Source organism: Fistularia commersonii, chromosome 24 (assembly GCF_037954325.1).
Source record: "Fistularia commersonii isolate RoL2024-O1a breed Wild chromosome 24, RoL_Fcom_v1.0, whole genome shotgun sequence".
Lineage (NCBI taxonomy): Eukaryota > Metazoa > Chordata > Actinopteri > Syngnathiformes > Fistulariidae > Fistularia > Fistularia commersonii.
The window spans coordinates 9,091,132-9,118,936 of record NC_141307.1 but is presented as its reverse complement, the minus strand read 5'-3'; the positions used below and the strand labels follow the sequence as shown (position 1 = coordinate 9,118,936).

The window sequence follows — 27,805 nt, the reverse complement described above, 5'->3', positions numbered from 1 at the left end:
CGCCCGTGTCGTTTTCAGCGTCCTGGCCCGTCAGAACTCAGAGTTGACGTTTTTTTTGACGGAGTGTGTGTGTGTGTGTGTGTGTGTGTGTGTGTGTGTGTGCGAGAGGGATCGTGTGTGAGCTCCCGCAACAGTCCGCATGGGTTCCTCCCCGACTGAGAACGGCGTGCGTGTGAAAGCGGTCCGTGCGCGGGACGCGTGCGACTCATACTTACCTGGCAGGGGAGATACCATGATCAAGAAGGTGGTTCACCCAGGGCGAGGCTCAGCCATTGCACTGCGGCTGTGCTGACCCCTGCGAATTCCCCAAATGTGGGAATCTCGACTGCATAATTTCTGGTAGTGGGGGACCGCGTCCGCGCTCTCCCCTGTTGTGCTGTTCAAGAGCAAGTCTGTGTCGCCGGAGGCCGGGTTCACTGTTTATGGTCGCACGCGCCGACCCTCCCTGGCTGGGCTGTGACCCAACCAGGGAGTTGTCGTTGCACATGGCAGGTGCACCGCAAAAGCGTGGATTTACGATCGGGCCAAAAAACAACCCAGAGTGTCCAAGTCCCTGAAATGCTCCTGCTTCTTGATCTCCACTCCCTGTAGCCTCACCGTTCCACCCGAGTTCCTCTCATCCCCACACATGTATGCTGTCTTGCTGCGACTAACTTTCGTTCCTCTCCTTTCCAGAGCATACCCCCACCTCTCTATAGTGTCACTGAGACACTTTTCAGTTTATCGTTTATTTTGATTTCCAATTCTGCCTTTTATTATTTATTACTGTTATATTTTCTGTAACTCTGGCACAACAGTTTCCTTCGGGATTAATAAAGTTGTTCTTATCTTATCTTATCTTATCTTATCTTATCTTATCTTGACCTCCACCTGTTTTCTGCTCTCACTACAGATCACAACGGCATCTGCAAAGGTCACGGTCCGTGGAGATTCACGTCTACCCTCATCCGTCAGGCCGTCCGTCACCGTTGCGAACAAGAAGGGGCTCAGGGCCTATCCCCAACAGAGTCCCGCTTCCACCTTGAACTTCTCTGGTCCCGTCTTACAGCACACTGCACAACTGTCTCCCAGCTAGCATACATGTCCTGCACCAGTGCAACACACTTCTCTGCCGCTCCAGACTTCCTCATAGGATACCAGAGCTCCTCTCTTGGCAACCTGTCGTATGACTTTTCAAGGTGTACAAAAAGGCAATGCGGCTCCAACCGGCCTTCTCTGTACTTCTCTATGAGCATTCTCGGCGCAAATACTGCATCTGTAGTACTCTTCCTTTTTCCATGTGTATTTTATTTAATTTTCTCTTTCTCTTGTCATTAACTGTCCCGCCGTGCATTTGAGTCCTGGTATGGCCTTTGCTAGCTCCCTCTTTACCTTAGGCTGCAGCCTAAGGTGCAGTGTGTCTGATGATTTTTGGTTATAGTAACCTTGGGTGCCACTGGCTGTAATCATGGAAACGCAATAGAAGGAGCTCCTGACAGATCTGGAAATGACTGGAGGTGGAAAAGACGGAGGACGGCTGCTTATAAAATGCCCTTCCGCGTAGGCTAGTCTCGTTTACGGCCATACCACCCTGAACACGCCCGATCTCGTCTGATCTCGGAAGCCAAGCGGCGTCGGGCCTGGTTAGTACTTGGATGGGAGACCGCCTGGGAATACCAGGTGCCGTAAGCTTTTTCATGGTCGTCCTCTCTGTCCCCAGCAGGGGGTGCTGTCTGTCAAGAGCGCCAACATTTCACACACGGACACACGCCGCTCATTCCCTTGTGTCTGTCCCACCGGAGTCACCGTGAAGCCCGGCGCCACACGCGCTCAGTCATAGTTCCCCGCCTTACCTTGTTCGGTCACTTTCCGTTGTCTCGCCACCTCCGTCCGTCGCTCGCCGCCTTTCTCGTCATCCCTGTACAATATTTCTCCATGTGTGCTGGATTTCTTTTTCTCTCGTTTGTACCTGTCGCTGTTGAATAATCCAACCGCTGACCTCCGTACCGCTGGCTCTCCTAGGCACTTCCAGGACTCCACATGTACGGTACGTCATCAGGACCCCCTGCCTTTGAACTCCTCCTCCTCTTCGATACCCTCCTCGCTTCTTTTTACACTCATTTCTGCTCCTTTTGCGATCGCCAGTAATCAGCGCTTCTACCCTTGGCTCTCTTTCATTTTTCCCCATTCATTCATCATTGTCCTAGGAGTCTGGTTGTTGAAGTCCTGGGTTTACTTTGATGCTTCGGCGTCCTGTCGGGGGGCCGTGCACCACGTGACCGGGCAGATGCGGAAGATGCATCAGCCATGTTGTTTTTTTTTAAAGCAGGAACATCGGCCTCCACTGAGACCTCCGTGTCCGGGACGAGACGGAGGTCTTATCTTATCTTATCTTGACCTCCACCTGTTTTCTGCTCTCACTACAGATCACAACGGCATCTGCAAAGGTCACGGTCCGTGGAGATTCACGTCTACCCTCATCCGTCAGGCCGTCCGTCACCGTTGCGAACAAGAAGGGGCTCAGGGCCTATCCCCAACAGAGTCCCGCTTCCACCTTGAACTTCTCTGGTCCCGTCTTACAGCACACTGCACAACTGTCTCCCAGCTAGCATACATGTCCTGCACCAGTGCAACACACTTCTCTGCCGCTCCAGACTTCCTCATAGGATACCAGAGCTCCTCTCTTGGCAACCTGTCGTATGACTTTTCAAGGTGTACAAAAAGGCAATGCGGCTCCAACCGGCCTTCTCTGTACTTCTCTATGAGCATTCTCGGCGCAAATACTGCATCTGTAGTACTCTTCCTTTTTCCATGTCTATTTTATTTAATTTTCTCTTTCTCTTGTCATTAACTGTCCCGCCGTGCATTTGAGTCCTGGTATGGCCTTTGCTAGCTCCCTCTTTACCTTAGGCTGCAGCCTAAGGTGCAGTGTGTCTGATGATTTTTGGTTATAGTAACCTTGGGTGCCACTGGCTGTAATCATGGAAACGCAATAGAAGGAGCTCCTGACAGATCTGGAAATGACTGGAGGTGGAAAAGACGGAGGACGGCTGCTTATAAAATGCCCTTCCGCGTAGGCTAGTCTCGTTTACGGCCATACCACCCTGAACACGCCCGATCTCGTCTGATCTCGGAAGCCAAGCGGCGTCGGGCCTGGTTAGTACTTGGATGGGAGACCGCCTGGGAATACCAGGTGCCGTAAGCTTTTTCATGTTCGTTCCCTCTGTCAACAGCAGGAGGTGCTGTCTCTCAAGAGCGCCAACATTTCACACACGGACACACGCCGCTCATTCCCTTGTGTCTGTCCCACCGGAGTCACCGTGAAGCCCGGCGCCACACGCGCTCAGTCATAGTTCCCCGCCTTACTTTCGGGTCACTTTCCGTTGTCTCGCCGCCTCCGTCCGTCGCTCGCCGCCATTCTTGTCATCCCCGTACAGTATTTCTCCATGTGTGCTGAATTTCTTTTTCTCTCGTTTGTGCCTCTCGCTGTTGAATAATCCAGCCGCTGACCTCCGTATCGCTGGCTCTCCTAGGCACTTCCAGGCCTCCACATGTACGGTATGTCATCAGGACCCACTGCCTTTGAACTCCTCATCCTCTTCGATGCCCTCCTCGCTTCTTTTTACACTTGTCTCTTCTCCTTTTGCGATCGCCAGTAATCAGCGCTTCTACCCTTGGCTCTCTTTCATTTTTCCCCATTCAGTCATCATATTCCTAGGAGTCTGGTTGTTGAAGTCCTGGGTTTACTTTGATGCTTTGGCGTCCCGTCGGGGGGCCGTGCACCACGTGACCGGGCAGATGCGGAAGATGCATCAGCCATGTTTTTTTTTTGTAAAGCAGGAACATCGGCCTCCACCGGGACCTCCGTCTCCGGGGCGAGACGGAGGTCTTATCTTATCTTATCTTGACCTCCACCTGTTTTCTGCTCTCACACCAGATCACAACGGCATCTGCAAAGGTCACGGTCCGTGGAGATTCACGTTTACCCTCATCCGTCAGGCCGTCCGTCACCGTTGCGAACAAGAAGGGGCTCAGGGCCTATCCCCAACAGAGTCCCGCTTCCACCTTGAACTTCTCTGGTCCCGTCTTACAGCACACCGCACAACTGTCTCCCAGCTAGCATACATGTTCTGCACCAGTGCAACACACTTCTCTGCCGCTCCAGACTTCCTCATAGGATACCAGAGCTCCTCTCTTGGCAACCTGTCGTATGACTTTTCAAGGTGTACAAAAAGGCAATGCGGCTCCCGCCGGCCTTCTTTGTACTTCTCTATGAGCATTCTCGGCGCAAATACTGCATCTGTAGTACTCTTCCTTTTGCCATGTGTATTTTATTTAATTTTCTCTTTCTCTTGTCATTAACTTTCCCGCCGTGCATACGAGTCCTGGTATGGCCTTTGATAGCTCCCTCTTTACCTTAGGCTTTAGCCTTAGGCTGTAGCCTAAGGTAAAGAGTGTCTGATGATTTTTGGTTAGAGCAGTGTAGCACCCAACCTCTTAGTTATTGAAGTGATAGTACAATGGTTTGGGCCCTGGGAACGTTACTTAGATGAAATTTTCAATGGTAAACAGGAGAAACAATAATACCTAATTTTTTGATAACTTAAACTTATCTATGCTTTTTGATTATAGCGGTGCCTCCATCTCCTAAGGATAAAATATGAATTAAGACAAACACAGATCACTTTAAGTACAAATTTAAAGTTTAGTTTCACAAAATTAAAAGAAAAAAAAATGAAATAAAATTGGTAGTGCGTTCATTTGAGATTTTGTCGCTTTGCAACTACATAAACATATTCAAAAACCATGTACATCCCTTCAAGTTCAGTCCAGTTCAAAAACCATAACCTTAAAGTCCTTTTTGTTTTTCTCAGAAAGTTCAATCGTGGCAGGCCTGATTCGATGCTCGGGATCGTTGGACCAGAAAAACAGAAAATGTCCGTTTCACTTGTTCACAAGCCCCAAAATAAAATGCATGTGCTTTGATGTACTCACTAATCCTTTTGGTGTCGAAGCAATGGATAGTCAAATGTTGTCCATCACCATGCGATTCCCTCTCGGCAAACGGGTTAGCAATGACTTGGCATCACGGCATCACGAAGTGCACTCGGTGAAACTCATCGGTTAAGCCTCAGCAGAAACGTCCAGAGAATTCCTCTCGGTCCACTGAGCATCAAAGGTCTCCAATTCCAAGCTCATATACTTTACATACAGAGTATGAAATTAACTCGCGGTAAAATGCTAACAATGCTAACGCTCGATTAGCATCGCATATGTGCACTTCAACATATCGTCTAAGCATAAAAATCATATACATCGAGTACTCACTCATCACAGGGTTAAATAGTCGATAACAGCAACACAGACTCTGCATCCACAATGTTTTATGACCATTCTCCTTTCAGCTTAGCTTCACAAACTTCCCTCGGCAAACGCAGCAGTCGAATGCCTCGCGCCTAGATGTTCTATTGCCTTCCTCATTCAGATCCGGCCCTCACGCATGGGATTGGACACTAAGTGTACATCAACCAATACAATTCAAGAAAATACCATATTGACACTTAACAAGTTCGGATGCAAACAAAAGCACATGTTGAGCTGTACGTTTCACACAAGCTTGCGGCGATTAAAAGCACGATTCCCAAATAATTGACAAAAACCTTAGATAAGATTAAACCTTGTTTTTAACCATTTATGAACACATTTTAAACATGAAATATTAAATGTTTTACAGCCATTTCAGTCTTATTTAATTTTACTTAAATGTTAAAACATCTTTACATTTTAGCCTGTATGGTCTGTAATGACATTTTAGACCGGGCTACATCCTCCCCCTTCTAAAAGGTGTAGATGTCCTCATCTAACTGTACTGTTTAGACTTAGATCTGTAGGGGCATGTTTTCGGATGTTTCACAAGATCAGGGTTTCCTCTGGCACTGAGGTTCAAGTGAATGACCATGCTCTGGTGCACAATAGTCACAGGTTCCCCAGCTTGAGTTCCAGGTTTATCATAGGTCAAGCGGATCACTGGTTTTACTTCACGCGTTGACTTTCTGCTTCTAGGGCTGGTTTGAGTTCTCAACTCCACATCAGTGTCTTCAGCTGTATCATTAGTATCTGCGTCCTCGTTGGAGGACTGATATTCCTCTTCCTGTGAACTGACAGAATGTACTTTCTCCACCTCCGGTTCACTCTCAGATGAGGGGAAATTTTCAAAGGGAGTATGCTCTGGGGTGGTTCGGTCTGGTATGGACAGTGGTTTCCTGACCTTATCATAGGTTGGGCACTCGTAGACACACTCATACTCAGATTCAGAGTTTGAAGAGATGTCAGATGTCTGATCATTTTGGTGATGTGTTTGATGTCTTAGAGTATGTTGTCTCCTGGTAACTGGTGTTCTGACTCTTTTAGTTTGTTCAGAATTATCGGGAATCCTGACAAGATAACCAATTTGTAGAAGGTGGTCTCTGTGTTGAGTTTTGACACTTCCAGTTCCTTGTTCGGGTTTGACTCTGTCTACAGGTAAGTTGGAAAACTTTTTAATCACAATAGAGGGTGTGGATTTCCATCTATCTTGTAGTTTATGTTTCCCAGTGAGGCCAACATTTCTTACGAGGACTCGGTCTCCTTCTTGTAGAGGTTGGTCTCTTACTCGTTGATCATAACAGGTTTTGTTTCTCAGATGGCTCTTGGTTGCACACTCTGCAGCTAAATGGTAAGCTTTTTGGAGTTCTTTTCTCATTTTGTCCACATACTGTAGGTGAGACGTCTCTGAATTACCGTCGAGAGCTGTACCAAAACAGAGGTCAACAGGCAATCTGGCATTGCGCCCGAACATTAAGTAGTATGGGGAATATCCAGTGGACTAATTTTTAGTGCAGTTATACGCATGTACTAACTGACTGATATGTTGACTCCAGTTTTGTTTCTGCACATTTTCAAGAGTTCCAAGCATTGAGAGAAGTGTTCTGTTGAAATGTTCTGGTTGAGCATCACCTTGCGGATGATAAGGTGAGGTGTGCGACTTTCTTACTCCAAGCATGGATAAGAGTTCTTTTATAAGGCGGCTTTCAAAATCTCTACCTTAGTCTGAATGTATTCTAGCGGGTAGTCCATAATGAACAAAGTACTTTCCCACAATACTTTGGCAACTGTAACTGACTTTTGGTCCTTTGTAGGAAATGCCTGAGCATACCTTGTATAACAGACCTGGGAATTGTACAGCCCACGGGCCAAATCCGGCCCGCGGGATGGCACTGACGGGCCTGTATGACAGACCTGGGCAATGTATGGCCCGGGCCACATACCTTTGGTTGACTCTGACCGCCAGTGTAAGGTTAATTGGAAATTACAAAATAAACATACTTTCTAATTTCACCTCATTCATGGGCTAAAGCTGCACTGCTTTTATTCTGAAGTTGTTGTTTTTTTTTCTAATTCACGCACATAATAACGTAATGCGTATATCAAGACATGCGCGCGATTGAATCACAAGAAGACAACTTTCACCCTCAAAAATGTCCGCTCAGGCTAAAAAAAGAAAGGTAGATGCCGAATGTAGGATTTTCAACAAAAATTGGACAGCTAAATATTTATTTACTGAAGTTGGAGGTAAAGCTGTGTGTTTAGTTTGCGGGGAGCAGATCGCCGTGTTTAAGGACTACAATTTGAGTCGGCATTACCAGACGAAACATGCAGAGAAATATAAAAACCTGACTGGTGACGAAAGAACGCGGACATTGGAAGCTTTGCTAGCTAAGCTGCAAACGCAGCAAGGCTTTTTTACCAAGCTTCATACATCCAGGGATGCAGCAACCAAGACCAGCTTCGTGATATCCCACAAAATAGCCAAAAACAGCAAGCCATTCGCAGAGGGGGAGTTTGTGAAAGAGTGCTTGGTCGACTCTGCAGCACTAATATGCCCTGAAAAAAAAGCGGCATTTGAGCAAGTCCCGCTGTCCAGGCAAACCGTGGCGACAAGGATCGAGGACATTGCGGGGAATCTGGAGCTACAGCTGCAACGTGAAGTGCCAAGTTTTGACTTTTTCTCCTTGGCTTTGAACGAGAGTTGTGATGTCCGCGACACAGCCCAGCTACTCGTATTTGTCCGTGGGATAGCGCCGGACTTCAAGATTACGGAGGAGCTGGCAGCAATGCGGTCGTTAAAAGGGATGACGACAGGGAGCGATCTCTTCACTGAGGTAAATGCTTGTATAGACACGTTAGGACTGAAATGGGACAGACTGGCAGGTGTCACCAAGGACAGTTGTCCAAATCTTACAGGGAAAAATGTCGGACTTTGAAAACGCATGCAGGATAAAGTGACTGAAATTGACCCTGATCAGAAATTGGTATTTTTACATTGTATTTTACAACAACATGTGTTGTGCACATCAGTGCTAAAAATTAACCATGTTATCGATGTTGTTACTATAATAGTTAACTTCATCAGGGCGCGGGCACTGAATCACAGACAGTTTATAACACTTCTGGAGGAGCATGAGAGTGAGCACAGTGACATTGGCTACCACACTTCTGTGAGATGGCTCAGCCTGGGCAAAGTGCTAAAAAGAGTCTGGGATCTGAAAGCAGAAATCCAGGAGTTTTGTGAGACAAAAGGCAAGGCCATCCCAGAGCTTGCAGATGAGGACAGGATGGCAGATTTTGCATTTGCTGTTGATGTGACTGCACTGATGAATGAACTGAACACCAAGCTGCAAGGCAAGGGCCTTTTTGTGCATGAAATGCACAGCCCGGTGAAGGCTTTCATGAGAAAGATACAGTTGCTTTCAAGACAACAGGAGAGCAACACTCTCACTCACATGCTGACCCTGAAAGAAGTCACACCATCAGCTGATAACCTCTGCAGGTACTCATCCATGTGAGGAGCATTGTATGGTGAGTTTTCAAGGCAATTTGAGGATCTTAGAGCAATGGAGGATGACATGCACATGATTTCTTCTCCCTTTACCTTCCGTGTGGATGATGCACCCAGTGATTTTCAGCTGGAACTCATTGACCTGCAGTCTGATGTAGTACTGGCAGAGCACTTTAAGTCAGGATCTCTGCTGGATTTCTACTCTTCTCTCAAGGAGGAGAACTTTCCAAACATTAGGAGACATGCTCAGAAGATGTTTGTTCTCTTTGGCTCTACCTACATTTGTGAACAAACATTTTCAATGATGAAGTTTACAAAATCCAGGTATAGATCCTCTCTCACTGATGATCATCTGTCAGCTGTGCTTCGCATCTGCACTTCAGACATTCAACCTGCATTCGATGCACTCGTTAAAGCCCAGCAGAGATTAGATTTCTCTCACTGAACAAGAAAGAAGAACTTTAAAACACCAAATGAGGTAGTTAGACCACAAATTTAGGCATGTTAAGGCACCAGATAACAGTGAACTGGGACACTTTTTCTCAAAATCACAGTTCAGTGACAGTCAATATGGAACCCAAAATGTGTTTTGAAGTGAATGTGACTGAAAATGTTCACTAATATGAGTCACAAATAGTAAAAAATGTTAAAAATTTGTCTACCATTGTGCTGAGAAATTTGAATGAATAAATTTTTGTAAGGCAACCTCATTTTTTCATTGCTTAACTTTAACATATACTCTTGCCAGCTTGTCAAAACAGTGCTATTTACTGCTTTTTATAAAGAAATACAATTAATATTATGCAGAATTGAGTTCAGCCTTTAGGCCCGGCCCTCCACAATATTTTATGTTTCTTATGTGGCCCCATGGAAAAAATAATTGCCCATCCCTGGCCTAATGGGCTGTATGCCATGAGTCATGTTATGCTCTGGTATAAAAGTCATGGCGCTTCCTAATCAGCCCAAATTGCATGTGCCACACCAGTGTTGGGGCAGATACAGAAATGCTCGTCTGCCACAAATCCATACATTTGTTTTTGGGCATGGATAACCGTATTTATGTGGGAATGCGAAAATCCTCCATGGTGGAATACCAAATTTGGTGAGGTTTGTTTCAATACTGAATATTGTTTCAATAATGGCTTGAGGGCAGTCAGATTCATGGCGCACGCATCCATTCCCCACCTTCCAACCTCACATATACTATTACTATAGGAGTCATAAGTTTTCCTAACTAGTCTATCCGTTTCCATATTTAGCACAGTGTCACACTTAAGTTGGCCCAGATAATGATCCTTTTTACCACACTGTTGTTTCATGCAAAGTGGTGGTGTCTTTTTCATTTTAATTAGAATGAATCCCTCAATGACAGTTCTGTTGGTTGCCATAGAATAATTAGCTGGTAATCGCCAATTTGATGGATTGTAAGGCAGAAAGAGAAGGACTGAGGTATTTGTTATATTCTGAAAAATTCAAAATCTCTGATTCGGTCCTTGGGAATACACCCATATTATGGACAAGGTTTCACGTTCATTAATTGGATGAGGTTGTATAGTCGGGTTAGGAGACACTGATATTGGCATTACAGTACAAACATAGCAATCAGTTTGGTCTCCTGCTGTTATATTCATCAATCGCCACCAGAGACTGTCACGGTGTGGAGCATTGTTCTCATTTCATAGTTCTTTATAAGTTTGAGATAGGCCCTTCTTTACTCATCAGACTTGCCATTGTTTGTCTCTGCCTTCTCCTGTTGGGTGCTCCTGTTTTGAAGGGCTCATCCTGGATCCTTCCAACCTAAACGGTTAGGGACCTGGTGGTTTCTTCACTAATGCAGCCGATGCCTTGAGACGAGTAAGACTATCCTTCTTACTCCCCTTTGTAGTCAGCCTTCCCCTCTAGCCAGTGTTAGTAGGATCAACAGGGAGTACCTTACAGTGTGATTATGAATCCAAGTGGATCGTTCCGCAGTTTTCACTGCAGTCGGCGTGGTCAGAAGTACTTGGAATGGTCCTTCCCAGCGTGCTGAACTCCAACAGCTTCTCTTTATGACTTTCACGAAGATCCAATCACCAACTCGGACCTTCACCTGTGGAGCAGATTGAGATTCAGGCAGATCATTTGCGTCTGTTACGTCTCATTGCCTTAGTGTATTTCTAATGTATTCCACTAAATTTCTTCTGTGTGGGCCTTCTCTAGGTCTGGATGTGTCATCGGTAACCTGAATGGTCCACCATGTATTATCTATAATGGTGTCAAACCATTCACTGTGGTAACTATGTGCATATACATTTTTACCATATATATGCACTCTCGCCATGTCTTTCCTGAATGTTCCACACATTTTCTTAGTCTGTCTTTTACTGTTTCATTTGTTCTTTCCACTAACCCTGCAGTTTGTGGATGATAAGAACAATGTCTCTTTAAGTCAATGTCCATAACTTGACCCATTGTGTACTACTTCATTTATTCTCTGCAGTATGCCATGGGTTGGCAGAATGTATTTACAGATAGGATTAACTACAGCTTCTGCATCAGCTTTTGTAATGCTGTGACCGTGTCTCGGCAAACTAATCACAGTTTTCCTTATTTACAAAACCAGTATAGCAATTGCTCCCATTTCCCCTCTGTACACGTACATTTACACACATTCCAAACCGACACTCGGCTCCAATACACAGTAGTCCCGCCAAGAGGCTACAGTTAGCTAGCGGCTAGCGATCGCATGCTATTAGCACTACCCAAGCTACTGTCGACCTCAACCCTACAAGTGAAACGGCCATTCACTCACTTCACCGGGACTCTTTCGCTCGTTCCTACCTATTTATGTGTCGTTATAACTCTTTACCTGTAACGCAGACATTAGCCACATTACTGGCGTCCAACCTCTTTGCCCCGACACAGCACTGAACTAACGCTGTGACCGCGTCTCGGCAAACTAATCACAGTTGGTTTCACGCCATCCTGTGGTGGAATGTGGTACTACATACTTACGAACAGTGAGTGAGAGGAAAGGAGCAAGTTGCCAACTCAGGAAATAAAATACATTAAATATCAAACAAAGGGAGGGGGATGTCTGGTCTTTGCGCTGTCATAGTTGCAATTTCCACCCATTTGCTGTGGCTGTCAATCATTACCAAACAATATCTATATTTTCCTACAGAATTGAATTCAATAAAATCCATGTCCATCACTTCTAAAGGATATTGTGGATCTGGAAACCTTCCTTTCTTTGGTCTAAGTTCCTTGAGTATTATTTTTAAAGCATGTTGTACATTGTGCACACAAATTTTTTTAAGCAGGAATTTAGGATAATGGTATAGAAGTGTTTTGACGTAAGTACCTCCATCCTTCCTGTTGACACATGGCAAGGCCCATGGGTCATTTTCATTTATCATCAAAATTCCATTGAAGTCTGTTGCTCCTCTCTTGAGCCAGGATTGTCTTTCAGCAGCTGACGCATTCTCCTGAGCATCTTTTAGTACATCATTGTCAATTAATGATGGTGCGGTAGATAGTTTTTCAGCAAGTATTTTTTTTTTTCTGCTTCCTTTGCTATTTTGTCAGCAAAGGCATTTCCTTTTGTAAAATCATCTGTTCCTGAGTGATGTGCTCTGCATTTTACTACTTCTAATTTTCGTGGGAGCGGAATATCTTCTTGTAGTTCTCTTAAGAGTGCTGCATGCGTCACTGTTTTTCCTGTAGTCGTCACCATGCCTCGCTGTTGCCACATTTTTGCAAATACAAAGAGTGTGGAATAGGCATATTGGTAATCAGTGTAAATTGTTACATCAATCCCTTCTGCTACTTGGCAGGCTTCTATCAATGCTGTAATTTCAGCTGCTTGGGCTGATAGTGATGTTGGTAACGCCCTTGAAGTTATGACCTGGTTCGGGAGTTCTACCACAGCACAGCCTGTGTGTGTGACTCCTCTGTCATCTTTAAAAGATGATCCATCTACAAACCACACACAACCATTATGTAGTGGTGTGTCTTGCAAATCTGGTCTTGGTAGAACTACTTGTGATGTTTCTGTTATGCAATCATGAGGTGTGCCATCTATTGGTAAAGGTAAAAATGTAGCTGGATTGAGTTGTGTTCATCGTTTGATGGTAAGATGTGGTTGACTTAGCAGCACCGCTGTAAAATTTATCTGTCTAGCTGGAGACAGAAAAGACAATTTACTTGCAGTAGGAGAACATCAACTGCATGTGGTACTAATGGTTCAAATGGATGAACTACATCAGCCGAATTTTCTACAGCTAGAGCGGCTGCTGCTACTGCTTGTACACATGGTGGGAAAGCCCTAGCTACACTGTCCAACTGTTTTGAGTGGTAAGCTACTGGTCTAAATTTATCCCCACATTTCTGTAAGAGTAAGAACATCATGTGTGACTGTTTACAGTCCACAGTTAGGATAAATGGCTTATTGTAGTTTAGATGTGCCAGTACAGATACACTACAAAGTTGTTGTTTGAGTTTTACAAATGCTTCATCTGCTTCCGGTGTCCGGGTGAGAGAACATCATTCATAGCCAATGGGTTTTCACATACCACTTTCAAAAGCGGTGCAGTTATGATTGCAAATTCTGCGATGAATGCTGTACAATAGTTACATAAACCAAGGACAGACAGCATTTCTGTCTTTGTTTTTGGTTTAGGAGCTTTCTTCACAGCATTTTTTTCTTGCTTCAGGCCTTAAATCAGCAATGACCTTTTGAATTTCTGCTGCAAAAATTAATGGACTTTCTACATACCCCTGTGGCATTCAGGTGTCCCGTGGCGGAAGCCACAAAAACGGACAGAAGCCACAAAAAAAATGCCCTTATAGCAAATGTATGCAACACATAAAAAAACACCAATAATAACCTTATAAACTTTCTGTATTATTAAGGAAAATTGCAGTATTTTACTCACTCAAATTCTGATGATTTGTAGACAAAATCCATCCTCCTTCCTTTCCTCAAATAGAGTTCTATTATCCTGTCGTACAGATTATCCGTGCGTTCGTCTCCGAGCACTCCCAGCAATACAATTTGCAGTGTACCTCGGTGTCACGACTCATCAGGTCCCCGGGCAAGTGGCAAAGCAATCACAGCAATTATCCTCCGGAACCTGGTGACCACGCCGCACCAGGGAATAATCCCACTGATCAGGCCTGAGTACAAAGGCAGACCCAAAGTTTCAGTCATTGTCTGATCTCGTTAGGATGAGAAGTTCGTATTGTCTTCAACTCCACTTGTGTAGAAAGTCCCAGACTGAAAACCCATTAAACTACCTGCAATCCTACGTGCCTGTGTCTGTCCTCCGGCAGTCCAAAGTTCCGAAAGACCTGGGTGAAGAGGGCCTCTGATGTCTCCAATGCTGCAGGGACTCCCCTCACTTGCATGCCTTAGAGAAGCAATCCACGACCACTAGGATGCTCGGAGGGGGGACGGTCTGTGGCATAATCAATGCCGAGATGGGACAGGGTCTATTTGGGATTGGTAAGGGTTCCAGTTTCCCTGCTGGTAGGTGACGAGGGGTTTTCGCCATGGCACAATCGGGGCATTGGCTGAAAATCTTTGGACGTCTCTCGACATACCTGGCCACCAGTACTTGCCTCGAAGAATATTCAGCGTTGCACTTATACCTGGATGCCCTGTACCTGGTGTGCAGAGGTGAGGAGAGAGTCCCGGATGGTTTGGGGTACGTAGGTACGGTCGGCAGGAGTGTTGAGTGGTGCGGGGTCGGACACTGATGCGTCCCAGATTTCCTCATCCAGGCTCCACCGGATGGGGCTCACGAGCACCCTGTCAGGCAGAATGTTCTCTGGTTCTTCCGGGGCATTTTCAGGTGAGTGAATACGTGAAAGAGCATCTGCCCGGCCATTGAGAGTACCGGGGCGATATTGGATGGTGAACTGAAATCTGGTGAAGAAGAGAGCCCATCTGGCCTGGCGGGGGTTCAACCTCTTTGCTTCGCGTAGGTATTGCAAGTTCTTGTGGTCAGAGAGCACAATGAAGGGATGTTTCCTCCCTCAACCCAGTGGCGCCCTTCTTCTAAAGCCAACTTGATGGCCAGGAGCTCTCTATCCCCAATATCATAGTTGCTCTCAGCTGAACTCATCTTCTTTGAAAAAAAGACACAGGCATGTAGGATTGCAGGTAGTTTAATTGGTTTTCAGTCCGGGACTTTCTACACAAGCGGAGATGAAGACAATACGAACTTCTCATCCTAACGAGATCAGACAATGACTGAAACTTTAGGTCCGCCTTTATACTCAGGCCTGATTAGTGGGATTATTCCCTGGTGCGGCGTGGTCACCAGGTGCGGAGGATAATTGCTGTGATTGCTGTGCCGCTTGCCCGGGGACCCGATGAGTCGTGACACTCGGAGCCTGTGATCCAGGGGTACCGGTCGTAGTTTGTGGTTTGAAAATGTTGAACAAATCCTTTTCCTGGTTGTGACAGGTTCGCTAGCTTATGAGTTATCCAACCTTTCTTTACTATGCCCAGCTTTTCCTCAAAACTCCATCTAGAAAACAGTTTTAACAATATATGAGCAACTGAATCCGTTTCTTCTCCTCCTGCAGCCATTGTGGGTTGACAATGCCAATATTAAACAAACACAACTATATTTCTGTTCGCAGCTCGCTAGTACGCTTCTCCTCGCTAATATATTTGTCCACTCTCTGACTATGCAATCAGAGGGTGTGAATATGCTGATGTTGCTATGGCCTGCTAGAAGGCTTTGATGTCACCAACTCAAAATCTGATTGGATGAAGCAACAGCGTCATCAACACTTATTATTTGCGTAAAGGGCTTGCAGAACTGATTGTGCAGGCCCCCCCCACAGGCAGATTCCTTTGACCTTGACCCTGCCTGACGACAGATTATGGCTGGAATGTGATTGTTAATATGAAAGTATATGTCTGGAAGCAGCACAACCAGGGGAAAAGCTATGAAAGGAAGTGAACCGACCATTTGGAATTATTTAATAAAAATTCATGGACAAAATATAATTAACGTTTGTGATTCAGATATTTTTTTGGGCCAGCAGAGAAGGCCTTGCAGGCCCTGACAGCCCACCACTGCTTGGATCAATGATTATCTGCACTTGGCATGATCGGCTTGTATTTGGATGTGTCATATTAATCTTTTCAGTGAGTTTTTGCGTTTTGGTGTGTCCCTGGGCACTTTGAACTTTTATCTTTGTGTTTGAATAATTTATTTTTGGAGGTGCTCTTGTCAATACTGTTTTGCATGCTCCTGTATCACACAGGAATTCTGTTAAGACTCCATTAACTTCCAAATTCATGTAGGGTTTTACTGTCAAATTATTCAGTAGTTCCCATGCACTTGCTATATTTATACTTTCAAGTCCTTCCTCTTCTTCATCATCATCATCTGAATGAGTTGGGGTGCGTGCACTTGGTAAGGGTGCACGCTCCTCACTTCACCTATCTCCCCTGTCATTTCGTCCTTGTCTCTTTTGCCCACACTGTCGTGACCAATGGCCTGTTTTACCACAATGCCAACATGAGTCATCTCTGTCTATTTTGTCTTTTCTCAATTCCACTCTGATATCTAATTCTTCCTGTACTCCCTCTCTGGGGTCTTCGTCCTCTACGACCTCCTTGAAACATTAACAATCCTTCATCATCATCATCTTCCATTTCATAAACTGATGTTTCTTTGGCTGTTTGTAATTCCTCTGCATGCCTTGCATACGCCATAACACTGTCTACTGTCGCTGTTTCCCCATCAAGCAGACATTTAAGAATAAAAATAAGAGCAACTCTGTCTCTCTGTGGCACTCACTGTATCACTCTTTTGTTTGAGAAAGTACACAAAAATTATACTGGAATAATCATCAGTAAACGACAATGCAAATCTGTGTCCATCTATAGATATGGGATCTACTGGCCCTCCCAGATCTGTATGCATTAAATCAAACACCTCTGTTGCTCTTGCATCAGGCTCTCTGTTTCTGATCTGCACAAACTTCCCTTGAATACACACTTCATATGGCGATACAGGTTTTTCAGTTTTCCCTTTGATTACCATACCATCAACCACTTTTGTCAACTTTTGTACTTCGCTATAATTACAATGGCCGAAAATTTCATGCCATGTTTGTAAATCAAAACACCCTTTGCATTTGTCATTACTTTCATCTGCTGTAGATAGGTAGTAAAGTTTGTTCTGCACATTAATAGGAAATACAGTACCGTCACTCATTTTGACCATGTCTTTTCCTTCATTGAAGATTACCGTTACTCCGCTTGCTGTGGTGGCCATCACAGATAAAATGTCCTGTGGATAGGAAGGGATGAACAGCATGTTTCTCAGTGTTGCTGTGTGGTGACGTCCTCTGCTATCTATGAGGATCACCTCTGCCTCTCCCCGCTGCTTCGCCACGCCTTGACACTTGGTCCCGTCTGCCAGCTCAACATGGTGTGTGTCAGCTCTGAAAGTCTCATCGAAGCTCTTGAACTTTGTCTCATCCGCGATGATGTGGGAAGTAGCGCCCGTGTCCACCATTAGGCCTTTCATCTTCACACCACGGTCTGGAACGATATCCGCTCCCCGGTCTTCGGTCAAGAAAACATACGATGTGTTGCCCTCTCCCTCTGCAGCTTGTCTCGCTTGTTCACTCGTTGGACGACGCCTGCAGTTTGCATCTCTGTGCGTCGAGCTTTTGCAAAAACCGCACCACTGTCTTCTTTGGCATGTTCTTGCTTTGTGCCCCTTCACACCACATTTAAAGCACACCATATCCGCCATTGTGTTTTTGTCATTGCCCCTCAGAGTGTCATTTACTTTCGTGTTCACTTTCATAACATTATCTGACGCATGAGCGCAGAGTTTTTCAGAGTCTTCATGTGAACGCAATCTCCTTTTAAAATCAGCAAATTTTAGCTTTTCTTCACTTTGAGTCACATGAACTGCAAATGGTTTGAACGATTCTGGAAGTCCCTTTAGCACCATAGCTATGAGAAGATCATCACTCATGACTTCCTCTGCATTTCTTAGCGCCGTGATTATAGTCTCTGCCCTAATCACAAAGTCTGTTACGCTTTCACTGCTTCCTTTCTGCAGTTTTGTCAGGTCAGTATACAGGTTTATAATGCGAGGCTTCCCTTTACCTGCATAATACTCTCGTAGCATCTTCAGTGCCTTTCTCCCATCATCTGCAGCTTCACACATGACCAAGCCTAGACTTTTGTCATCTGAAAACTGGATCAGCTGGGCATAGGCCATTTCATTCTGCTCCTTGTCCTTCGCCTCCTCGTCATCGTCATCAAATTCTGGAGTTTCACTCAGAATTGTGTCTTTGAGCCCCTGCAGCCGCATGTAGGCCAAGAATTTAGTCTCCCAGAGATCATACTGCTTCTCATCTCCGGTAAAAACTAGCCGTGACCATCTACTTGGCCGCTCCATGGCTTGCTAGTTAATGCACGTGGTAGCACTGTTAGCAGCTGCTAGCTAATCAAGCTAACCTTCACGCCGAGTTCACAGTATCGTCGCTCTTCTCAGCGGCTCCAAACTGTCTTCAGCCGTCTTTGGGGGTTTCCTGGGCCCGTAACCTGTTATCAGAGGTTATCTGTGCAGTAGATCTGCGTGTTACCCCTCAATACTGGCTGGGTCTTTTACGGAGGAATAATATGTGTGAGACATCTCTTGCTTTGCAGAACTGGAAGAAGTTAAGTTTATTTTCAAGCAAATAAAAACACAACGGACAGACCGGAAGCTGGGACTGGCCCTTCAAAATAAAACGGAAAATAATTGAGAGCATATTTCTCAGTTAACAATAAGAACAACTTTATTTATCCCGAAGGAAATTGTTGTGCCAGAGCTTCAAGTAAAACATAACAATAATAAATACTAGTAGGAAATTGTGTAAACAGTATAAAAAGAAAGGTGGGGAGAGTAAGAAATACAAATAAAACTATGAAGTGTCTAAGTAGCAAGTCAAGGCTATAAAGTGTCTTAAGGTCTTAAGTACAAAGATTTTGAGATTCCCTGTGGCTGAAGGGAGAGGAATTAAAAATTCTGATAGCCTCAGGTAGGAAAGACCTCCTGTGACATTCATCAGAGCTCCTCGGTGGTCCTCTCAGCAGACCAAGTTTCAGATGTAGTTGGTAAGGAGAATTATCCTGCTCATTGAATTCTAATCCACTATGGTTTCCAAATTTCCCTTCATTGCGGAATTGAAACTGTGTAACAGTTTCTCCTGTTTCTTGTTTGCATGCTGCTTACTGTGCATGGGCTGCGGTGGTGGCATGCAGTGGTCTTGCTCTATTTAATACTGCTTGTACAGCAGCCAGATAATTTCCAACAATAGGACCATTTGTTGGATGTTGACAAATCTCTTGTTGGAGATTTCCTCCTTTGTAATCACCTCGATATCTTGCCCATTTTAATAGAAAGACAAGTTTGAATATTTGTTCTAACTCCAATCCAATCAAACTCTATGACTCAGCTAGATGGAAAACTGCATCTTGGAATGGCCCCCAGCCATTATCTGCAGCTTCTTTTACCTCAGTATGTGATATCTTTACACATGGGGGTTTTCCACATCGTGTGGATTCGGAACTTGTATGATAGGATATAATTTGGCCTCATCTACAATATAACTTTTGTTAAGGTTCTTTCTCCGTGTTTTGTATGGATGTGTTGGTTTTACTTTTACTTGTTCTTGTTTGTCTTTGTGTATGTCCTCATATGCTGGCAGCTTTTTGAGATCTGGGTATAATGGCTCTGGAACCCCTCCCACTGCGCCTTGTGGCATCTCCAGTGGTGGGGGTTGCTGCATCACAGCTTTGTCGACTGTTCCATTATCCTCCTTCTGCACAAACATAGTTTCTTTACTCTGATCTTTAATTTGTTCTTTTCTTCTTCTTTTGTATACTTTGTGTTCGTTTCGTGGCTTGTTTAATCCATTTTTCAACTTTTCTCACTTCGTCTAACTTTTTGTCACTCTTTTTCTTGTTTTTGCATTTTTCGTGTTCATCCATAAGTTTTTTAATGATGCTAATCTTCATTTTCCATCCCTGCTGTATTTCTTTTTCCATTTTCTTTAATATTTTATATTATCTGGATCCAATTTGTGCATGAACTTCACATCCCCTTCCAAGGCTTTTTCATTTTTACTACTACAAGAGTTTCCCATTTTTGTACACTACAGGTTGTTGTGGTTAACTATCAGTCACAATGTTCACAGAGATCTTTGACCGTGCCAAGGTCTTATAGAACCTAGTATTCTGCAGACACAGCTGTCACTGCAAACCAACTTTCTCAATTTTAACCACAACCTAAAAATTACACTTACTTCAGAGACTGACTTTAGTCAGTATAAAAATCTCTTTGAAGTGACAACACACACATATATTCCAGTGCACCCTGCTGTTCTTTCTTTTCTTAGGGCTAAAAGTATAAACCTCTGTCTACTTTCTTTTGAAGGAAAAAGTATGAACCACACCTACTTTCTTTTCGCGAACAAAAGTATAAACCACATCTACTTTCTTTTAATGGACAAAACCATACTCAGTCTGTTAATTTGGTGTTTACTCCTTGGCCTTCTCGGTCCAGTCAGATCCTGTCAGTCCAGCGATGGCAGGTGTAAGGAGGAAGTTCTAACCACCGGTCTTTCTCTCAGATCACTAGATCTGGCAGTCATTTGGATATAATATCTTTATCTCACCAAGTTGACAGTTTTTGGCACAAGTTGTAATTCTTTAAAGCTGGTGTCTGAAGCTCAAATTTCCCGATAAGGATGTGATTATACACAATACAGAATCTAAACAATGTATAAATTCACTCAAATCCAGGCGCAAGAATGAAAGATAAAGCCATTTATTCAAAAATGTTTATCATCCAAATAGAAGGTTTTTTAACAAGTTGTAAATTACTTTGGAATTCCTTAAAGCTGGCACCTGTGGTTGAAAATTATTGAATAGGATGTGATTCTGCACAGTATATATCATCTTTACTTAAATGCAGCCGACAGTTAGAAATATGAAGCCATTTGGTCAATTTTTTTATCTCAGCCAGTCGAGGGTTTTTTTGCAAAAGTTGCAAATAACTTTGTAATTCTTCAAAATTGGTGTCTGTTTTTGAAATATGCTGAATAGGATGTGATTCTAAACAATTAATGTCTGATTCACTAGCATCCAGCCAGATGTTTAAACGATAAATGCATTTGGTTGAAAAGTTCTTAACCTCACCAAGTTGAAGATTTTTGAAAAAAGTTTTGAATAAGAAGTGAATTGTTAAAAACTTGTGTTTGGTGCTGCAATATATTAAATATGAAGTGATACTACACAATATATGTCACATTTACTGAAATCCAGCTGCAGGTTTAAAACATAAACCCATTTGGACATAAAGTGTTTATCACACCAGTTGAAGCTTTTTAGAACAAGTTTTAAACAAGAAGGGAATTCTTTAAAACTGGTGTCTGATGCTGAAATATGTTGAAAAGGACATGATTCTACACAATACATGTGACAATTACTGATATGGAGTCGCATCTTCAAAAGATAAAGTCATTTGGTCAAAAAGTGTTTATCTTCCAAGTTTAAGGTTTTTGGCAAAGGTATTAAAAAACTGGAATTCTTTAAAGCTGGTGTCTGGTGCTGAAATTTCCCGATAAGGATGTGATTATACACAATAAAGAATCTAAACAATGTATAAATTCAGTCAATCCAAGCCGAAAGAATGAAAGACAAAGCTATTTATTCAAAAATGTTTATCACACCAAATTGAATTTTTTGGAACAAGTTTTAAATTACTTTGGAATTCTTTAAAGCTGGTAATTGTTGAAATATATTGAATAGGATGTGATTCTGCACAGTATATGTCATCTTTATTTAAATGCAGCCGAAGGTTAGAAAGATAAAGCCATTTGGTCAAAATGTTGTATCTCAACAAGTCGAAGGTTTTTTGCAAAAGTTATAAATAACTTTGTAATTCTTTAAATCTGGTGTCTGTTTTTGGAATATGCTGAATAGGGTGTAATTCTACACAATATATGTCACATTTACTGAAATCCAGCCATTTGGACATCAAGTGTTTATCTTACCAATTGAAGCTTTTTAGAACAAGTTTTAAACAAGAAGAGAATTATTGAAAACTGGTGTCTGGTGCTAAAATATGTTGAAAAGGACATGATTCTACACAATATCTGCGACAATTACTGATATGGAGCCACATCTTTAAAAGATAAACCCATTTGGTCAAAAAGTGTTTATCTTCCAAGTTTAAGATTATTGGCACAGGTTGTAAATAACTTTGGAATTCTTAATGCTGGTGCCTGGTGCTGAATTATGCTGAATATGATGTGATTCTACACAAAGTATGTCATCTTTACCTAAATCTACCCAAAGGTTTAAACCATAGACCTATCTGGTCAAAACTCTTCATGTCATGATGTTGAAGCTTTTTGGACCAAGTTATAAATAACAAGTGAATTCTTAAAACTGGTGTCTGGTGCTAAAATATGTTGAAAAGGCCATGATTCTACACAATATATGTCACATTTACTGAAATCCAGCAGCAGGTTTAAAAGATAAAGCCATTTGATCAAAAATGTTTATCTCACCAAGTCGAATGTTTATGGCACAAGTTGTAAATAACTTTGGAATTCTTTAGAGGTTGTGTCTTGTGCTGAAATATGCTGAATATTAAGGATTTCTACAAAATATAGAATCTACAAAATGAATAAATTCACTCAAATCCAGACTCAACAATGAAAGATAAAGGCATTTGGTCAAAAAGTTTTTATCTTCCAAGTTCAAGATTTTTGGCACATATTGTAAATAACCATGGAATTCTTAATCCTGGTATCTGGTGCTAAAATCTGCTGAATAGGATGTGATTCTACACAATGTCTTCACCTACTGCTGAAGGTTTTAACGATAAAGCCATCTAGTCAAAATTGTTTTGATTAGATGGCTTTATTGTGGCTTTATTGGCTTTATTGGGTCGAAGAACAAGAACAAGAAGAAGAGGAGGAGTGTGTGTTCAGAAGCGGAGACAGAGGAGGAAAGAGCCTGGGAGTAGGGAGTAGGGAGAGTAGGGACTTTTATTATTGGGACTATGACAGCAAAAGGTAGAGAGTTGGTCGACATGATGCAGAGAAGGAAGGTGGATATACTGTTTGTCCAGAAGACCAGGTGGAAGGGTAGTAAGGCTAGTAGTTTAGGAGCAGGCTTTAAGTTGTACTATATGGTACTGACAAGAAGAGAAATGGAATAGGAGTTATCTTGAAGGAGGAGTTTGTTAGGAACGTCCTAGAGGTGAAAAGAATGTCAGATAGACTTATGAGTCCGAAATTGGAAATTGAAGGTGTGATGCTCAATGTTGTTAGTGGCTATGCCCCACAGGTGGGATGTGAATCTGAAGAGAAGGAGAAGTTCTGGAATGAGTTAGATGAAGTGATGCAGAATATTCCCAGAAATGAGAGAGTGGTAATTGGTGCAGACTTCAATGGACATGTTGGCGAAGGCAATAGAGGGGATGAAGAAGTGATGGGCAGATCTGGTATCCAGGATAGGAATGCAGAGGGACAGATGGTGGTAGATTTTGCTAAAAGGATGGAAATGGCTGTAGTGAACACCTTTTTCCGGAAAAAACAGGAACATAGGGTAACTTATAAGAGTGGAGGTAAGAGCACGCAGGTAGACTACATCTTGTATAGATGAGGTAACCTGAAAGAGATCAGTGACTGCAAAGTAGTTGTAGGTGGGAATGTTGCCAGACAGCAAAGGATGGTGGTTTGTAGGATGACTCTGGTGTCAAGGAAGATGAAGAGGACAAAGGCAGAGCAGAGGACAAAATGGTGGAAGCTGAAAAGGGAGGAGTGTTGCATGGTTTTCAGGGAGGAGTTGAGAAAGGGTCTGGGTCGTAATGGTGAGCTTACAGATGATTGGACAACAGCAGCTCGTATTATCAGGGAGACAGATAGGAGAGTATTTGGTGTGTCATCTGGAAGGAAAGTAGATAAGGAGACTTGGTGGTGGAATGAGGAAGTGCAGGAGTATATGCAGAGAAAGCGGTTAGCAAAGACGAAGCGGGATACTGAGAGGACTGAAGAGAACAGACAGGAGTTCAGGGAGATGTGGCGAAAGGTAAAGATACAGGTAGCAAAGGCAAAACAAAGGGCGTATGATGACTTGTATGCTCGGTTGGATAGTAAGGAGGGTGAGAATGATCTATACAGGTTGGCGAAACAGAGATAAAGATGGAAAGGATGTACAACAGGTCCAGGTGATTAAGGACAGAGAGGGAAATGTATTGACAGATGCGAGAAGAGTGATGGGAAGATGGAAAGAGTACTTTGAAGAACTCATGAATGTGGAAAACAAAAGAGAGGCAAGGGTAGAAGAGGGGACTATTGTAGGCCACAAAGTAGCACAAATTACTAAAAGGGAAGTGAGGAAGGCATTGAAGAGGATGAAGAGTGGAAAAGCAGTTGGTCCTGATGATACACCCGTGGAGGTGTGGAAGTGTCTAGGAGAGGCAGGGGTAGATTTTCTGACTAGATTATTCAATAGGATATTAGAGAGTGAGAAGATACCTGAAGAATGGAGACAAAGTGTGATGGTGCCTATTTTTAAGAGTAAAGAGGATGTGCAGAATTGTGGCAACTATAGAGAGATAAAGTTGATAAATCATACAATGAAGTTAGAGGAAAGAGTAGTGAAAACTAGACTGAGAGCAGAAGTCAGCATTTGTGAACAACAGTATGGCTTCATGCCTAGGAAGAGTACTACAGATGCAGTATTTGCATTGAGAATGCTAATAGAAAAGTATAGAGAAGGCCAGAGGGAGCTGCATTGTGGTTTTGTAGACCAAGAAAAAGTATATGACAGGATGCCATGAGAGGAGCTCTGGTATTGTATGAGGAAGTCTGGAGTGGCAGAGAAGTATGTCCGACTGGTGCAGGACATGTATGCTACTTGTGAGACACTGGTACGGTGTGCTGTAGGGGTAACAGAGGAAGTTCAAGGTGGAGGTGGGACTCCATCAGGGATCAGCTCTGAGCTCCTTCTTGATCGCAATGGTGATGGACAGGCTGACAGATGAGGTTAGACAGGAATCCCCATGGACCATGATGTTTGCGGATGACACTGTGATCTGTAGTGAGAGCAGACAACAGGTAGAGGAAAATCGAGAGAGGTCGAGGTATGCTCTGGAAAGGAGAGGAATGAAAGTTAGTCGCAGCAAGACAGAATATTTGTGTGTGAATGAGGGGAACTCGGGTGGAACAGTGAGGCTACAGGGAATGGAGATCAAGAAGCTGGAGGATTTCAGGTACTAAGGGTCAACAGTCCAGAGCAACGGAGAGTGTGGAAAAGCGGTGAAGAGACGGGTCAAAGCAGGTTGAAATGGGTGGAGAAAAGTGTCAGGCCTACTATGTGATAGAAGACTTTCAGCCAGAATAAAAGGAAAGGTGTACAAGACAGTGGTGAGACCAGCGATGATGTATGGACTAGAAACTGTTACAATGACCAAAAGACAGCAGGCAGAACTAGAGGTTGCAGAGATGAAGATGTTGAGGTTCTCTTTGGGAGTGACCAGGATGGATAGGATCAGGAATGAGTCTATCAGAGGGACGGCACATGTTAGATGTTTTGGAGAGAAGGTCAGAGAAGCCAGACTGAGATGGTTCGGTCATGTACAGAGAAGAGATAGTGAATATATTGGTAGACGGATGCTGGAATTGGAGCTGCCAGGCAAGAGGTCTTGAGGAAGACCAAAGAGAGGATTTATGGACGAGGTGAGAGAGGATATGAAGGTAGTTGGCGTGAGAGAGGAGGATACAGAGAATAGGGTTAGATGGAGAAAGTTGACTCGCTGTGGCGACCCCTGACGGGAAAAGCTGAACGAAGAAGAAGAAGAAGAAGAAGCCAAAATTGTTTATATCACAAAGTTGATAGCTTTTTGGAACAAGTTTTAAATGACAAGGGAATTCTTTAGGTACTGGTGTCTGGTGCTAAAATTTGTTGAATAGGACTTGACTCTACACAATATATGTCACAAAAGATAAGGATAAAGACATTTGGACATGAAGTGTTGAAGGTTATTGGCACAAGATGTTAATAACTTTGTCATTTTTTTAAAGCTGATGTATGTTGCTGAAATATGCTGAATAGGATGTGATTCTACACAATACAGAATCAACACAATATATAAACTCACTCCAATCCAGCAGCAAGAACGAAAGATATAGCCATTTGGTCAGAAAGGTTTATCTTACCAAATTGAAGGTTTTTTGAACAAGTTGTAAATCACTTTTCGAATTCGTTAAAGCTGTTTTTTGTTGTTGAAATATGTTGAATGGATGTGATTCTACACAATATATGTCAAATTTTCATGATATCATGTTGCAGGTGAACAGATAAAGCCATTTGGTCAAAATTGTTTGTCCACAAGATAGCGCTCGTTCACCGTCCGGTGGATTTGAGGAGGATTTCCATGTGTCTGATTGTTCATTTTTTTTTTATGCTTCGGCGTCCTATTGGTTGGCCGTGCACCACATGACCGAGGAGATGCGGAAGACGCATCAGCGATGTTGTTTGAAGTGAAGATGACGGTGCACCCTCTCAAATTGCAAATAATAACATATTCGATGGGAGACATCTCAAAGATCGTGGAGACGAATGTTTAACGTACCATTTGGTGCGTCTACTGTATTATGTTGGTAGATGATAATGCAAAGAGGCAGGAGGGTTGTGGGTGACGTGTGACATAAGTTTGTTAAATGGACAACCTGTCTCTACGCCTTGCTTCCGTGTACCGAAGTAAATTCCCACCAAGGAATCCGATCTTAGCGCAAATGGATTGTGTTTGACGACAAAAGACGACAGCCCCGATCCGTCCACCACACTGGTCGCGTTTAAAGACTGTCAGACCGGGATCGTGGCAAAAGTTCTCCCGTTTGTAAAACAATAGAAACCAATTGTGGCATCAGGAGGATGGACGGAATGTGTTCTGTGTTCTGACTTCTTCATGAAAATTGAAGCGTCTGTGTCGTTTCGGTCATTCCGGCCCATCGGAACTCAGAGTTTTTCTTGTCGTTGAATGGCTGCAATGGCTGACCCTGGATCAGCTTCTGAAAGGAGTCATGCATGACTCAAAAACGAGTCATGTTCTCTGACTTTTGTATTAGTGGCTGTATTTGTACTAAGGAATCAATTACATGCTTGTGGTCATGTGGCACTCTCGTCTGTTGTTTGTACACATTTTCATCTGCTTGTTCATATGGGAAACGAAAACATTATTATTGAAAATCTCTGGTCAAACTGTTACAATGTTTTTTTATTTTACTAAGTTCTAAATTCACCTTCCTGTGAAAAGGATTTTTTAATCATCTCTGAACAAGCAAGGCTGATTTGTAGCAACTTGCACAAAGATCTACAGACACATTTTTAATTGCGTATTGTAAATTTGTAAGACTGAAACACATCTCTTGTGTGTTTTGTAATAAATTTCAGGATGAGTAGAAAAGTCTGATGTTTACTACCTTTCAGGGGAAATCCTGCTTTTCCAATCCAATCTGTATCCTGTCCTACAACCCACTGAAGGGATTCAATGCAGCGTTGGTCTGTTCTGCATCTGAGGCTTCCACCATCCAAGGCTGGACCTGCAGCTCTGATATCAAAGGAATGGCTGTTTCGACGAGGTGGAACCGTGGCCAGTAAGCTTTCCTTTCACGATGGAAATGCTCCCTTACTTGTTGGCTTCCAACTTCTTCTTCCCCAGGTAGTGTTGGAGTGAAGCTTCTCCAGCTGGCATTTGGTAGAGGTGATGGTGGGGATCTAGGTGGTCATTTCATGTTCTTTGACTGTTGTACTGGGGGGCTTTTCCAATAATCATTTGGAGGCAGCCGCTGTCAAGCCTGCAGTAGCTCCCCTCCGTCGTTCCACCGAGATGCACCGATGATCATCTCCATTGCCAT

The 27,805-nt window shown here is 43.4% G+C and overlaps 3 non-coding genes across 3 annotated transcripts; all 3 read left to right on the top strand.

Annotated features, from left to right (window-relative positions):
* Positions 1 to 207: 207 nt before the first annotated feature.
* Positions 208 to 371, top strand: LOC147220287 (U1 spliceosomal RNA). Its single transcript, XR_015108208.1, has one exon. It is a non-coding gene; the product is annotated as a U1 spliceosomal RNA (small nuclear RNA).
* Positions 372 to 1,552: 1,181 nt separating this feature from the next.
* LOC147220286 (5S ribosomal RNA) lies at positions 1,553 to 1,671 on the top strand. The gene has a single exon (XR_015108549.1). It is a non-coding gene; the product is annotated as a 5S ribosomal RNA (ribosomal RNA).
* A 1,394-nt stretch (positions 1,672 to 3,065) lies between these two features.
* On the top strand, positions 3,066 to 3,184 carry LOC147220285 (5S ribosomal RNA). The gene has a single exon (XR_015108546.1). It is a non-coding gene; the product is annotated as a 5S ribosomal RNA (ribosomal RNA).
* The last annotated feature ends 24,621 nt before the right edge of the window (positions 3,185 to 27,805 follow it).